Source organism: Symphalangus syndactylus, chromosome X (genome assembly GCF_028878055.3).
Source record: "Symphalangus syndactylus isolate Jambi chromosome X, NHGRI_mSymSyn1-v2.1_pri, whole genome shotgun sequence".
NCBI classification, from domain to species: domain Eukaryota; kingdom Metazoa; phylum Chordata; class Mammalia; order Primates; family Hylobatidae; genus Symphalangus; species Symphalangus syndactylus.
This window is the reverse complement of record NC_072447.2, coordinates 22,158,905-22,172,023: the sequence shown is the minus strand read 5'-3', so window position 1 is coordinate 22,172,023 and position 13,119 is coordinate 22,158,905. Positions and strand designations below refer to the sequence as shown.

The 13,119-nt window shown below is 42.2% G+C and overlaps 1 protein-coding gene across 5 annotated transcripts in view; it reads right to left on the bottom strand.

Moving 5' to 3' along the window:
• The window catches only part of LOC129475165 (variable charge X-linked protein 3-like), a 545,231-nt gene that overhangs the window by 357,063 nt on the left and 175,049 nt on the right, over nucleotides 1-13,119 (bottom strand). The window lies entirely within an intron of this gene.

The window sequence follows — 13,119 nt, the reverse complement described above, 5'->3', positions numbered from 1 at the left end:
CTGGCTTCACCCAGTGGATCCCGCACCAGGGCCGCAGGTGGAGCTGCCTGCCAGTCCCACACCCTGCACCCACACTTCTCAGCCCTTGGGCGGTCTATGGGACTGGGCGCCATTGAGCAGGGAGCAGTGCTCATCCGCTGTGCAGGAGCCCATGGCGGGGGTGGGGTGGGGGTGGCAGGGGTAGGGGGGCAGAGGCGGTGGGGGCGGGGGAGGCTCAGGCATGGCGGGCTGCAGGTCCCGTGCTCTGCAGGGAGGCAGCTAAGGCCCGGCAAGAAATCAAGCCCAGCAGCTGCTGGCCCAGGTGCTAAGCCCCTCACTGCCCGGGGCTTGCAGGCCGCCAGCCGCTCTGAGTGGGGGACCCGCTGAGCCCACGCCCACCCAGAACTTGCACTGGCCCACAAGCCCCGCGCGCAGCCCCGGTTCCCGCCCGCGGCTCTCCCTCCACACCTCCCGGCAAGCTGAGGGAGCCGGCTCCGGCCTTGGCCAGCCCAGAAAGGGGCTCCCACAGTGCAGTGGCGGGCTGAAGAGCTCCTCAAGCACGGCCAGAGTGGGCACCAAGGCCGAGGAGGCGCCAAGAGCGAGCAAAGGCTGCCAGCATGCTGTCACCTCTCAAGGGAACCTGTTAACATCAGCTTTCCCTTACCTGAATTTGGAAACAATTGAGAGATAGGGAGAGAAGTCAAGCAGTTGGAAATCAAAATTTACAATTTGTGCCTGGCAAATTGGGATTGAAAGATATAGATTCGATGTGCAGGAAAATGGACGTCCTCATAGCCCCCCACCCCCATGAGACCTCTGCTTCCAGCCTCTCTGGGTGAGGAACGCCCCCTGATACCATGGTAAGGAAGAGGAGTCCACAATGCCTACTGTCTTGTAAAAAGGCTGCATCCAAAAGTGGAGGAAGGGAAAACTCTAAACAGACCCAATTCTCTATTTCAAAGCAATCAGCATGCGCATTACTCCTCTTCTCAGACTACGTGCCACAACAACTGTGTGACCACTCATCAGATACGGATGCTGTATCACAGCAGGGACAAGGAGATGTCAGAGAGAAGGGGCAGGGAAGAGACAATATGTCTGGCCTCCTCGGAGATCCCAAGGAGGCTGAGAGACTATTGTCTCTTTCCCATGATCAGCATGCCTAATAGTGACAGCATCAAGAGTTTAATTTGGGGTGAGGGTGGTGGCTCACACCTGTAATCTCAAAGCTTTGGGAGGCTGAGGCAGGAGGACGCTTTGAGCTTGGGAGGTCGAAGCTGCAGTGAGCTATGATCGCACCACTGCACTGCAGCCTGGGTGACAGAGCGAGAACCTATGTCTACAAAAACAAACAACAAAAAAAGTTTAACTTGGCTCCTAAGGATGTGCCACATGTGATATGTATGAGTGTGTGTTTCATAAGATCCAGGAATCCAAACATGGGTGCAGGAACACACACTGATGTACAAATGCAAGAATCTCTAATCATATTCAAAATCTTGATGTGCTTTTTCTCTCAAGGGTACATATCTTAGGAGATCTGTTTTCTAAAACTTGCAAATTGATGGAGATGTCAAGGCAGGCATGAGGCCCTTCCGTGTGAACACATTCACTACCTTTCCATTTCCACTTTGCCCTCCGAGCCCTGTGTTTCTGGAACGACAAGGCTGCCTTTGGGATGGGTTCTGTATTGTGATGGGACCCCGCGTTGTGTTGCGAGTCCACCAGTTGAATCTTTTGTCCCAGTAGCTGCTGTTGTTGCCTCTCACTATGCCGAGGCCTCAAAACCTGCCTGTTATGGACAGATTCTGCTTTCTTCCCATATTTCTTTAACTGGTGCACAGGCAGATTTATGGTACAGCTAAATAAACCTGAAGCTCTGGTTTCGCTTCTATAGTTGGGGCAAAACTGAAGTAAAGGAGGCACTTGTTTTGAGCACAAAATTTAAGAGCATGCTCAGAAGGAAAGTAACCTGAATAAGTATTATTTTAATGCATTATTTTAAAAATCTGGCTGGGCGCAGTGGCTCATGCCTGTAATCCCAGCACTTTGGGAAGCTGAGGTGGGCATATCATCTGAGGTCAGGAGTTCGAGACCAGCCTGGCCAACATGGTGAAACCCCGTCTCTACTAGAAATACAAAAATTAGCTGGGCACGGTGGTGGGCACCTGTAATCCCAGCTACTCGGGAGGCTGAAGCAGGAAAATCTCTTGAACGCTGGAGACGGAGGTTGCAGTGAGCCGAGAGCGTGCCACTGCACTCCAGCCTGGACAACAGCCAGACTCTGTCTCAGAAAAAAATAAAAATAAAATAAAATAAAAATCTAAATTAATGCAAGAAAGTCCCACAATGAACAAAATATTAAAATATTAAGTAAGGATAGGAACCTTGCACTTGAGTGAATCACTTCACATGCCTAATTGTAATCCTGGCTAGGAGCACTAATAATTGGTTGGTCCAGTTTACCTGGCCAATATTACTGCAGTAATTGCAAAAGTAAGAGACTTTCACTGCAATCAATTAAGACCTCTATGTGTCTTTGCTGTCAAAATCTCTCCCATTGTATTACCCTTCAAATTAGGTTGGGGAGACTATCCAAGTACATTTTGAGAATCATGTTAAGAGTTGAATGAGTTGGGATAATATTTAATTTCCATTTAGTGGAACATTTTTGTTAGATCTCAACATTTTTTCTATACTTAAGGTAATGCTAGTCAGCTATATAAGTTTCCTATTAAGGCTTGATATGGTTTGGCTCTGTATCCCCACCCAAATCTCATGTTGAATTGTAATCCCCAGTGTTGGAGGTGGGGCCTGGTGGGAAGTAATTGGATTGTGGGGGTGGTTTCTAATGGTTTAGTTCATCCCCCCAGTGCTGTCTCATGAGTGAGTTCTCATGAGATCTGCTTGTTTAAAGGTATGTAGTACCTCTCCCTTTACTCTCTCTCTTCCTGCTCCCACCATGTAAGACATGTTGGCTTCCCCTTCACCTTCTGCCATGATTGAAAGTTTCCTGAGGCCTCCCCGTCAAGCTCCCTATACAACCTGTGGAAGTGTGAGCCAATCAAACCTCTCTTCCTCATAAATTACCCAGTCTCAGGTAGTTATTTATAGCAGCATGAGAACAAACTAATACACTGCTGTAACAAATTACCACAAATGTCATGACTCCACATAACACAAATTTATTATCTTCTGGATTTCAGAAGTCCAAATTGGGTTATCAAAGCTGATCTTCCTTCTAGAGGCTCTAGGGGAGAATCTGTTTCCTTTCGTTTTTCACCATCTAGTGACTTCCTGCATTCCTTGGCTTGTGGGCCCATATCATTGCAATCTCAGCTTTCACCCTTATGTCTCCTTCTCTGATCCCCTTATAAGGACCTTGTGATTATATTGGGCCCACCTGGATAATCTAGAATAGCCTCCCCATTTCAAGATTCCTAATCACATCTTACAAAGGCCCTTTTGCTGTGGAAGTTAGCATATTTGCAGGTTCTGAGGCCTAGGACAGGTGAACATGGATGAACACTATTCTATCCACAGCAACATTCTAGAATAGGAGAGGCTTCCAGGAATCCTCTTGTCACCCACTATGCTGACTTTCTTGGGGACATGACATGAAAGTGTGTTGCATCATCTCTACGTGAAAATGTTCTATGGTTTCCAGCAAGTAGGTTTGAAATACAAAAGAAACAAGACTTGAAATGGATAAAACTAGAATCTAATCTGTGGAAGTTTCTTCTACTCTTACAGCACAGTTGAAAAAGAAATTTGCTACATGTTTTCCTAAATTTGACACAATCTCTGAAATTTAAATAGCTTTACTCATAATGACTTTTGAAGAGAAAAGAAACTATTTAAAGCTATAAATAATATATATATATGTATACTGGGACAGAGTCTCGCTCTGATGCCCAGGCTGGAGTGCAATGGCGTGATCTCAGCTCACTGCAACCTCTGCCTCCTGTGTTCAAGCAATTCTCCTGCCTCAGCCTCCTGAGTAGCTGGGATTACAGGTGTGCACCACCATACCCAACTATTTTTTTTTTTTTTTTTTTTGTATTTTTAGCAGGGACGAGATTTCGCCATGTTGGCCAGCCTGGTCTTGAACTCCTGACCTCAGGTGATCCATCAGCCTCAGCCTCCCAAAGTGCTGGGATTACAGGCGTAAGCCACCACACGCAGCCATAAATTATTAAATGTTAGTAGCCATGCTAGAAGAAAGAATAAATTTTTGTTCAAGTCTCTTTACGAACGGTGGTACTATAAATGTTATTCTGTCATATGAGGAAGCAATAAAATGAAAAAGTGTTACACAAGGAAGTTTAGCAGTTAACTAAGAAATTATTGTCTCTTTTTTTCTGGATATTTGATGTTTCTGATATTTGTCAGATTTCTAAAATTTGCGTTTTATTGTGATTTCTTTTCTGAGTCTACATAGCTGTGCAATTTTCTTACTTCATTTTCTGTATTTAAATTTGTAATATTTTCTGGCCGGGCGCAGTGGCTTATGCCTGCAATCCTAGCACTTTGGGAGGCTGAGGCAGGTGGATCACTTGAGGTCAGGACTTAGAAACCAGGCTGGCCAACATGATGAAACCCCGTATCTAGTAAAAATACAAAAATTAGCTGGGAGTGGTGGCACATGCCTGTAATCCTAGCTACTAGGGAAGCTGATGCAGGAGAATCACTTGAACCCAGGAGGTGGAGGTTGCAGTGAGCCGAGATCCTGCCACTACATTCCAGCCTGAGTGACAATGCGAGACTCCGTCTCAAAAAACTAACTAAATAAATAAATATAAATTTGTAATAATTTCATATTGTGGGCTCCAAAAGTTTTAGAGTTCAGCCCACCCAAACCTGGACTCACGTTTCTTGTACTGCATACTGGAGAATCACTCTCAGCAGAATTCTAAATAGGCTCCAGTGATAATCATTTTTGAGCTATTTTGCTAGCAGTCTGTGGACAACCGCATCCTCTGTCTTGTTCTACTCATAACTGACTTTTTTCTGCATTTGAATGTTCTAAACCATGAGTAGCAATTCTTTGGGCTTTACCTTTTTCTCCATTAGTGGGATAAGATTCTTTTTTTTTTTTTTTTTGAGATGGAGTCTCGCTCTGTCGCCCAGGCTGGAGTGCAGTGGCGCGATCTCGGCTCACTGCAAGCTCCGCCTCCTGGGTTCAGGCCATTCTCCTGCCTCAGCCTCTCCGAGTAGCTGGGACTACAGGCGCCCGCCACCACGCCCGGCTAATTTTTTGTATTTTTAGTAGAGACGGGGTTTCACCATGGTCTCGATCTCCTGACCTCGTGATCCGCCCGCCTCAGCCTCCCAAAGTGCTGGGATTACAAGCGTGAGCCACCGCGCCCGGCTAGTGGGATAAGATTCTAATGTTTTATTCTCCTCTACTCTTTCTATGTCCTTTCTGAAAAGTTGGCTGAGTTTTTAAAAGCTCAGCTTGCATGGAAATCCATCTTCCTTCAAGAAGGAACTATTATTAAGTGCTGAACTGGAGTTCCTTTATTCTCTTGTGCTTTCTGACCCAGCTTCCACCTGTCTAAGGTGTTCTAGAATGTATTTTTGAGGAGTTTTCCAGAGTTTCCACAGAAGCATGCATTTTGGAACTCTCCAGTTACTCCCTCGTTTCCTGAGCAAATCTGATTCCCAGAGAACTGTTCAGACAAAGACCTGTAATTTGCCTTATTCTGGTTTGCAATGACCAAGTTGAATAATTTCTCTTATTTCCTTCAATCAAGATGATAACATAGTAATTTTATAGAAATGACATGTCCTTTCATTTCAATTCATGCATTCACTTATTAAAATCTACCACTCTGCCACAGGTCATGCTACAATTGGGTTTTGACACCTAGAGACATTTTATAAGCTGAAATAATATTCAAACCTAAAACTAACTTAGTCCATATGGTGCTGAGAGGCTCTTAATAACCTGAAGAAAATGATTCAAGAGACTTTCCCTCCATACTTTACTTGGGTAACTGCAGTTAACAACTTCAAATGCAGTAGAGTTGATCAGCTATTTTTTATTCTTCTGCTAATGACAGCTTGTTATTAATAGTTTCTAAAAATAGCCAGGAAGAGGACATTGAATGCTCTCAACACAAAAAAATGATAAATGTTTGAGATGATGGATATGCTAATTACTCTGATCTGATCACTATACATAATATGTACATAACATATATATCACTATGTACCCCATAAATATGTACAATTATTATATATCAATTTAAAAATTAAGAAATCAAGACAAAAAAATAAATTTCAGGAAACCTTAAAGTTCACATATTTATGTGGTTCCAAACACAGACAGTCCCACAATTGAACTCAATGCAATTTCAAGTCCTGACAGGAGATTCTGACTATAAAACACCTTATTTTTTTAAAGAAAAAAAGGCAAAAGAGGCCAGGTACAGGGGCTCACACCTATAATCCCAGTATTTTGGGAGGTCAAGGTGGGAAAATTGCTTGATACCAGCCTTGGCAACATAGGGAAACTCCATCTGTACAAGAAAATTAAAAAAAAAATCGCTGAGCATGGCAGTGTGCATCTGTAGTCCCAGCTACTCAGGAAGCTGAGGCAGGAGGATCACTTGAGCTAGGGTGGTTGAGGCTGCAGTGGGCCTTGATCATGCCACTGCACTTCAGCCTGGGCAACAGAGCAAGACCCTGCCTCAATAAAAACAAACAAACACACAAAAAAGATTGCCAATTTTCACCCCGTAAGATCTGAGAATTCAGTATATGAAAAAAATATATAATTTATTGGAATCAAGTCCTTTCTTCATATATGATGTCTTGGAAGTCTTCAAGCCTCCCAGTAGCTGTGGAGACATTTGTATGTTTAAGGCCTGTGTGATCCATTGTGAAGCTGCCTCCACCTGCACCCTAAGACTCACATCTTTGCTGAATCCCATACATGCATGCTCAGGCTAGTCTCTTCTTTTTCTCTAGAAGGTCTGCCTAAGGTAACCTGTCACTGTGAAAACATTTGTCTACGATCAGTATGACCAAAACTGGAGTGACTCACCGAAGGGAAAAAAGTTCAACTCTAGCCGGGCCACTTGGTCATCCCAAGGCCTGAAGCCATGAGCTGAACCCCTACTCAAAACCTCCCTCAATTCTTCATGGTGTGGTCCCAAATTCCAATCCATGTCTATTCCTCAAGGCTCACAGATAAAGTGCTAGAATTTAGTATTTGACCCTTCTCAAATCACACTTCTTTGTCTTCTGCAAAGCAGTTGGGGAAATGACTAAGAAATTATATATCTAAACTATATCTTCTAATCTAGCCTTCATCGGCAATAAAGGTTAACTATCACCTTTATTGCCGATGAAGGCTAGATTAGAAGATATGCATGGGATGCTTATCAATGATGGGCTAAAACCAAATCTGAGATTTCATTTCCCTACCCAAATAAGGGCAGTGCTATATGATCCCAGCCACCCCATATTATATGGGGATATGACCCTGTAAAACATAGATCATAGAGGATCAGATGAGAACACATGATCTTGCTGGGCAGCCTGCATCCCGGAAGTGAAGGTTAAGAGGGAAGAAAGAGCTATGTACTCCAAATTGCTTGTCCCAAGCTCACAGTAGGTACGAGGAGTCTGTCCACCTGGGGGCTAGTGAGTGCAAAGCAGAGTGACCAGGAGTTTTGTGCTAATAGGTGTTCTTGTGGAAATGCAAAGAGAGTGCACAGGAGACTCCATATTCCCACCAATGTCTCCTTGGTGCCTGGAATTATTCTTGGTGGTCACAAATGGGTTATATTTTCTACTGTTTACACATGTAAATTATTAAAATCCATCTCCAAATGTCAAGACAGGATGGGAAATTTCCAAAACCAAAATCCACAGTTAAAAATAAGTTTGAATTACCATTGTTAAAAAAAACTGTCCAAAACCATATAAATAAGCCAGAAATTCACATCATAGAATCAAATTCACATCATAGAGTCAACTGGGAATATACAAGAAACAAGAGATGCCAAATTGGCTAGACAACCACCATAATGACCTTTGAAATAAATACTACAGTCAACTTCTGAGACTTTTAGACACCAAAGACGAAAAAATAAATCAGCCTAATATCAAAATTTAAAAACAAGAAAAGCAGTATCTTTGCTTATTGTATAAATAAATTATTCCCATTGGGCAAAATGAATGGATGCATTTTTCATTTAGCAAATGTTTGCTTGTTGTTAGATCACTCCAGTTACCACAAAGTAACAAAATTCCTTTTATGACTCACCTTTAAAATTATTTGAAATTCACATTGGAAATCATATGCCTATGATTACTTTCTATTTCAACAACCAAAAGTAAACAATGTACACAGCATCTCCACTAAAGAAGGTTTAACAAATCTGAAACTTATGCAGGGAGCAGCCCTCTTCTCACACCCTTTTACAGAAGAAGACATAGACATTTTATTGCTATTGTATCTTATCGATGACAGAATACATCCAAATCCCAGAAGAATTTATATTCCCACCCAATCAAGAGCGGTGTTAAACCATCCCAGACCCTGCATATTAAATGGGAATGTGACCCTGTAAAACTTAGAGCATAGAGGGTCAGACTAGAACACATGCTCTCGCTAGGCACGCTGCCTCCAATAAGTGAAGGGAAAGAGGGAAAAAAAAAAACAAAACGGAGCATTGTACCCCCAATTCCTTGTGCCTGAAGAAATTGTGCCTCTGCCTTCATACCTCAATTAAACCATTCCTCAGAGCAAGAACAAGACACTCTGGCCATCATTCTACAACTTTGGTAGTGCTGTTGCCAAGCATTTGGAATTAACTCTTAGGCCTTTCATTCTGTTTCTGCTACACTAGTGGTTTCTGATTCTTTGGCCAAATGTGTTGGCCTCCTTCAACAAACTTTCAGTTATGCTGGCAGGATATGATTTCAAATCTAAAGTGAACCAGCTATTTGCTAAAGGTCAACAGTATTTGGTGGAATCAGCAGGATTTTCCCAACTTTTCCCAACAATTAGTCCAGTATTTTACAATAACTTTCTTAAAAATGTGTAGATTTCATGGTGTTGATTGAAATCACAGCATGCAACTCTGTAAGAAGTTAGTAAAACCAAGAGAAAGCACCATCATCTTCAAAAAATAAATATGGGTTATCATTATGGCACTTCATGCTGCTGTACACACTAAAATATTCCATTGCAAAGGTGTGATGCTGGTCTTCCTAACACCATAGCAGACACCTCTGACTCAGGCACTACTATGCAGCATGTTCAAGTGAGCACTTGCACCACACCCTGAGGCTTTGAAATGGGGTGCCTAGCTTCACTCTGCCCTGAAATGGAACGAGGATCCTTGTTCTTTCCATGCTAGGCTTTGCTTTACTTTGCTGTTGTTTTGTTTAGACTTGTATTCTTTCTCTTCCATAGAAACAAGTTCATGGGCCAGGCACAATGGCTCATGCCTGTAATTTCAGCACTTTGGGAGGCCAAGGCAAAAGGATCACTTGAGGCCAGGAGCTCGAGACCAGCCTGGCTGGCATAGTGGATCCCTGTTTCTACAGAAAAGATTTAAAAATTAGCCAGGCATGGTGGTGCACACAGGTAGTCTCAGCTAGTTGGGAGGTTGAGGTGGGAGGATTGCTAGAGCTCTGAAGTTAGAGGCTGTAGTGAGCTACAGGGGCCCCATTGCACTCCAGGCTGGGCAACAAAGTGAGACCCAACCTCTAAAAAAAAAAATAAAAGAAATAATTAAAATTAAAATTAAAAATCAAAGAAATAAGTCCAAGTTCCCCGGATTGAGGACAGATTTGAATCAGGAAACATTAATTTACTGAGGACTACCCTCTCTTGAAAGACTATGGCTTTGAATTGGTCCCAATTTCTTTCTGATTTTTGCATTCTCTGAGGTTCCTATAGATCAGTCCATCATGCAACCTTGTTCCTGGAAAAGACCCCACTGCGTACCAAGCCTGCCTAAAGGGTCTGAAAGCCAGTGGGAATCTGGCTTAGAGTCATATAGGAAACCACCAAATGCCACACACAAAATAAAACATGCCACACAAAATACAAAAAGCTTTTTCAGCTGATGCATGCCGTAATTCGCTTGCACGTCTCCATTTTCCACTAGATATACATGGTAAATTTATGATCTCCAACAAACCTATTGGTTCTCAAAAACGTATGATGCATTCAAGTAAAATAGCTGTTACAAATTTAGAAAGGAATGCTCACCATTCAAGGACTTCCATCAGTGTATGTCTTCTAATTATGACTGCTGAGCATTTTCCGTAATGGCATGCATTGATATTATACAGGCAACTATAAGAGATAATAAACTGGGTAGAAAGGAGAACTAAGCAGGGAGGTCAGAAAAATGGGCAGTGTTGAAAACTGAGAAGTGATGTTCCGCCAGTTAAAAAACAGAGGGGAAAAAAAAAACTCAGCTATCTCATTGCCATTTTGTGTGGGAACAAAAAGAAATTTGCCTCCTTATGACTCTGAATGTAAGCCTGTAATGGTATAGCTATCTGTCTGCCTATACGAAGACACACAGCAGAAGGGAAGAGCTGAAGTTCACAGCACTGGCAGTCAAGCAAAGGGCTCCATAATAATCATTATACCCTGAAGGAGGGGATATACATCACTCTTGTTAAAAGATTTCCCATGACACCAGTCTAACAGCTCATTTATTTGATCAATGAAAAAGTTACACTGGAGTTTAAGTTACCTGGAGAATTCGGTTGTGTGCCATCTCCTTACTCCTTGATGGAATGTAATAAATGTAATGCACTGAAAAACACCAATCTCAATCGATCATCCTGTCTAATTAAATACGAACTCATAATTCAAATTAATAAGAAATGCTGGAGTAGAAAACATGAACCCTGAAAGGTTTCTAAGTAGCATATTGGTAATCCCTATTAGTCACTGCATATACCTCCCACTGTGCAGGTCAGAGTATGCACTTGGAGATTACACAGAAATCTGCTGTAATGCAATCTCTACCATTAACTAGTTGTGTGATTTTCTTGATATGTTACTAAGGCTTTACTGGGGCATAATTTGAATCCAACAAAATACAGGACTCTTACAGTAGAACTCAATCAATTCTGGCAAATGCTTCTACCAGGGCAACCAACACTCAGATACAAATATTGGACATTTCAATTCCTTAAGATATTCCTTTACACCCCTATCTATCCCATTCCTATACATGAAGACATTTATTATGAGGAATTAGCTCATGGAATTATGGAGGCTAGAAGTTCCAAGATCTGCAGTCAGCAAGCTTGAGGCTCAGGAGAGCCCAGTTCAAGTCCAAGTCCAGACAATTGAGAGAGCCAATGGTGTAATTTCTAGTCCACAAGGTGACAGGTTCAAGACCCCAAACAGCCAATATTTCATTATGAGTCTAAACTCCAGAAACTAATGTTCCAGATCCATGTTCCAGCTCAGGTAGTGAGTCAGAAGGAGTTCCCTCTTACTCAGCCCTTGTGTTCTACTCAGGTCTTCAACTGACCAGATGAGGCCCTACCTATAGCAAGGAGGACAATCTGCTTTACTCACTCTGTGGATCCAAGTGAGAATCTCATCCAGAAACACCCTCACAGACATATGCAGAATCGTGTTAGGCCAAATGTCTGGAAGCCCTGTGGCTCAGTCAAGTTGACACATAAAATTAACCATCGCAGTTACTTAACTTTGCTAAGTCACCATTTTTCCTTTTGTCTTTCATATCTGGAGCAGATTAAATAACAGGTCACATCTAAAATGGTGCATAATTGATGCTCCTTACACCATATGTAGAAATAAGAAAAATTAAAATTATTTGTTAGGATGTGTACTCTGTTCCTGTTTAGCTTAAACTTTTATACATTATGGCCTCAGTGCCCCAATGAGTTCAATGTTTAAAGTTACCTTATGTCAGAGAAATAATGCACTTCACATTATTTACACCCCCATCACCTGACTTCCAGAGAGCTCCTTGGAAATCACCCCTTAAAAATTAGGAAAATAAGAAGCAGAAACACAAATTTCATCTTTGGTAAAACGAAGGGAAAAATGTGTAACATCAAAATGCAATGTGTAATGAAAGGCTATCATATGGAGTAACTGTCAATGGGTGGTAGGAACGTGCCTAGAGAAGGCATCTGCATCTGCAGGTCTCAGCTAAGTCAGCACAGATCAGCTCCCCAAAACTGAAGGTCCTCCATGAAGGGCTAAAACAATGAGCTCTTGTTGAAATCAGTGCAGGCAGGATATGTCAAGTTGGATGCAAAAGTCTCCCTGGCTGGGGACAAGCACCAACAAATACTAGGTGAGATGAGGCTGAATGAGAAATAAAATACCCACTCTGCAGCAGGCAGCCTATTGGTGAGGAAGAAAACAAGCCAAAAAACTCTATCTCTCGATGGCTTCCTAGAACAAAGCCTAACTATATACAGAGTTGGGGCTGAATTGGGTCAGAAAGAAATAAAATTCTTATCTTGTTTGTGCTACCATGTTTTTGGATCTCAGTTTTACAGCAATTTAGCTTATGTCCTAACCTCTATGGAAAATGATAACAGAAGTATGGTGCTAAATAACAATAACAATTACAACAAAAATGTGGCATTGCTTATATTAGGAGCAGGCAGCAAATAAACTGGTATTTTAGGCTAGATACCTGATGACCTTAAAAACATTTGGTAAATTTGTCACACGTAGTAGACAAAAAATGTGGAGTATGTAATTTTTGCTATACATGAGCAGAAAAAGCCTGAAGGTTCTTGTGTTTACAAGTGGGCTGTAGACAGAATTGTTGCATGAAACTTCTCGGAGGCTGCTTTTACCAAGGCATTGCAAGAAACAGAATCCATGAATTCTCTACAGAAAGGACATTTCATCTGCAAATGGAAAGATAAAAAGGCAGTAGCCATGGAGCCATGTGAAGAGGTTTAGAGAAGCATTTGCCAGAAGAGGGAACACTGTCTACAAAGGATGCTGAGCAGTGAAAGGCTTGGTGTATTAAGATACAAAGGAAGATAGTGTTGTTGGTGCATAGAGAATGAGGGGTAAGATTGAAAAGGAAGGAAAGGAGGAAGCAGGGAGGCAGGGAGGACTGCTTCATACAGAACTTTGAGGTTCTATGAATC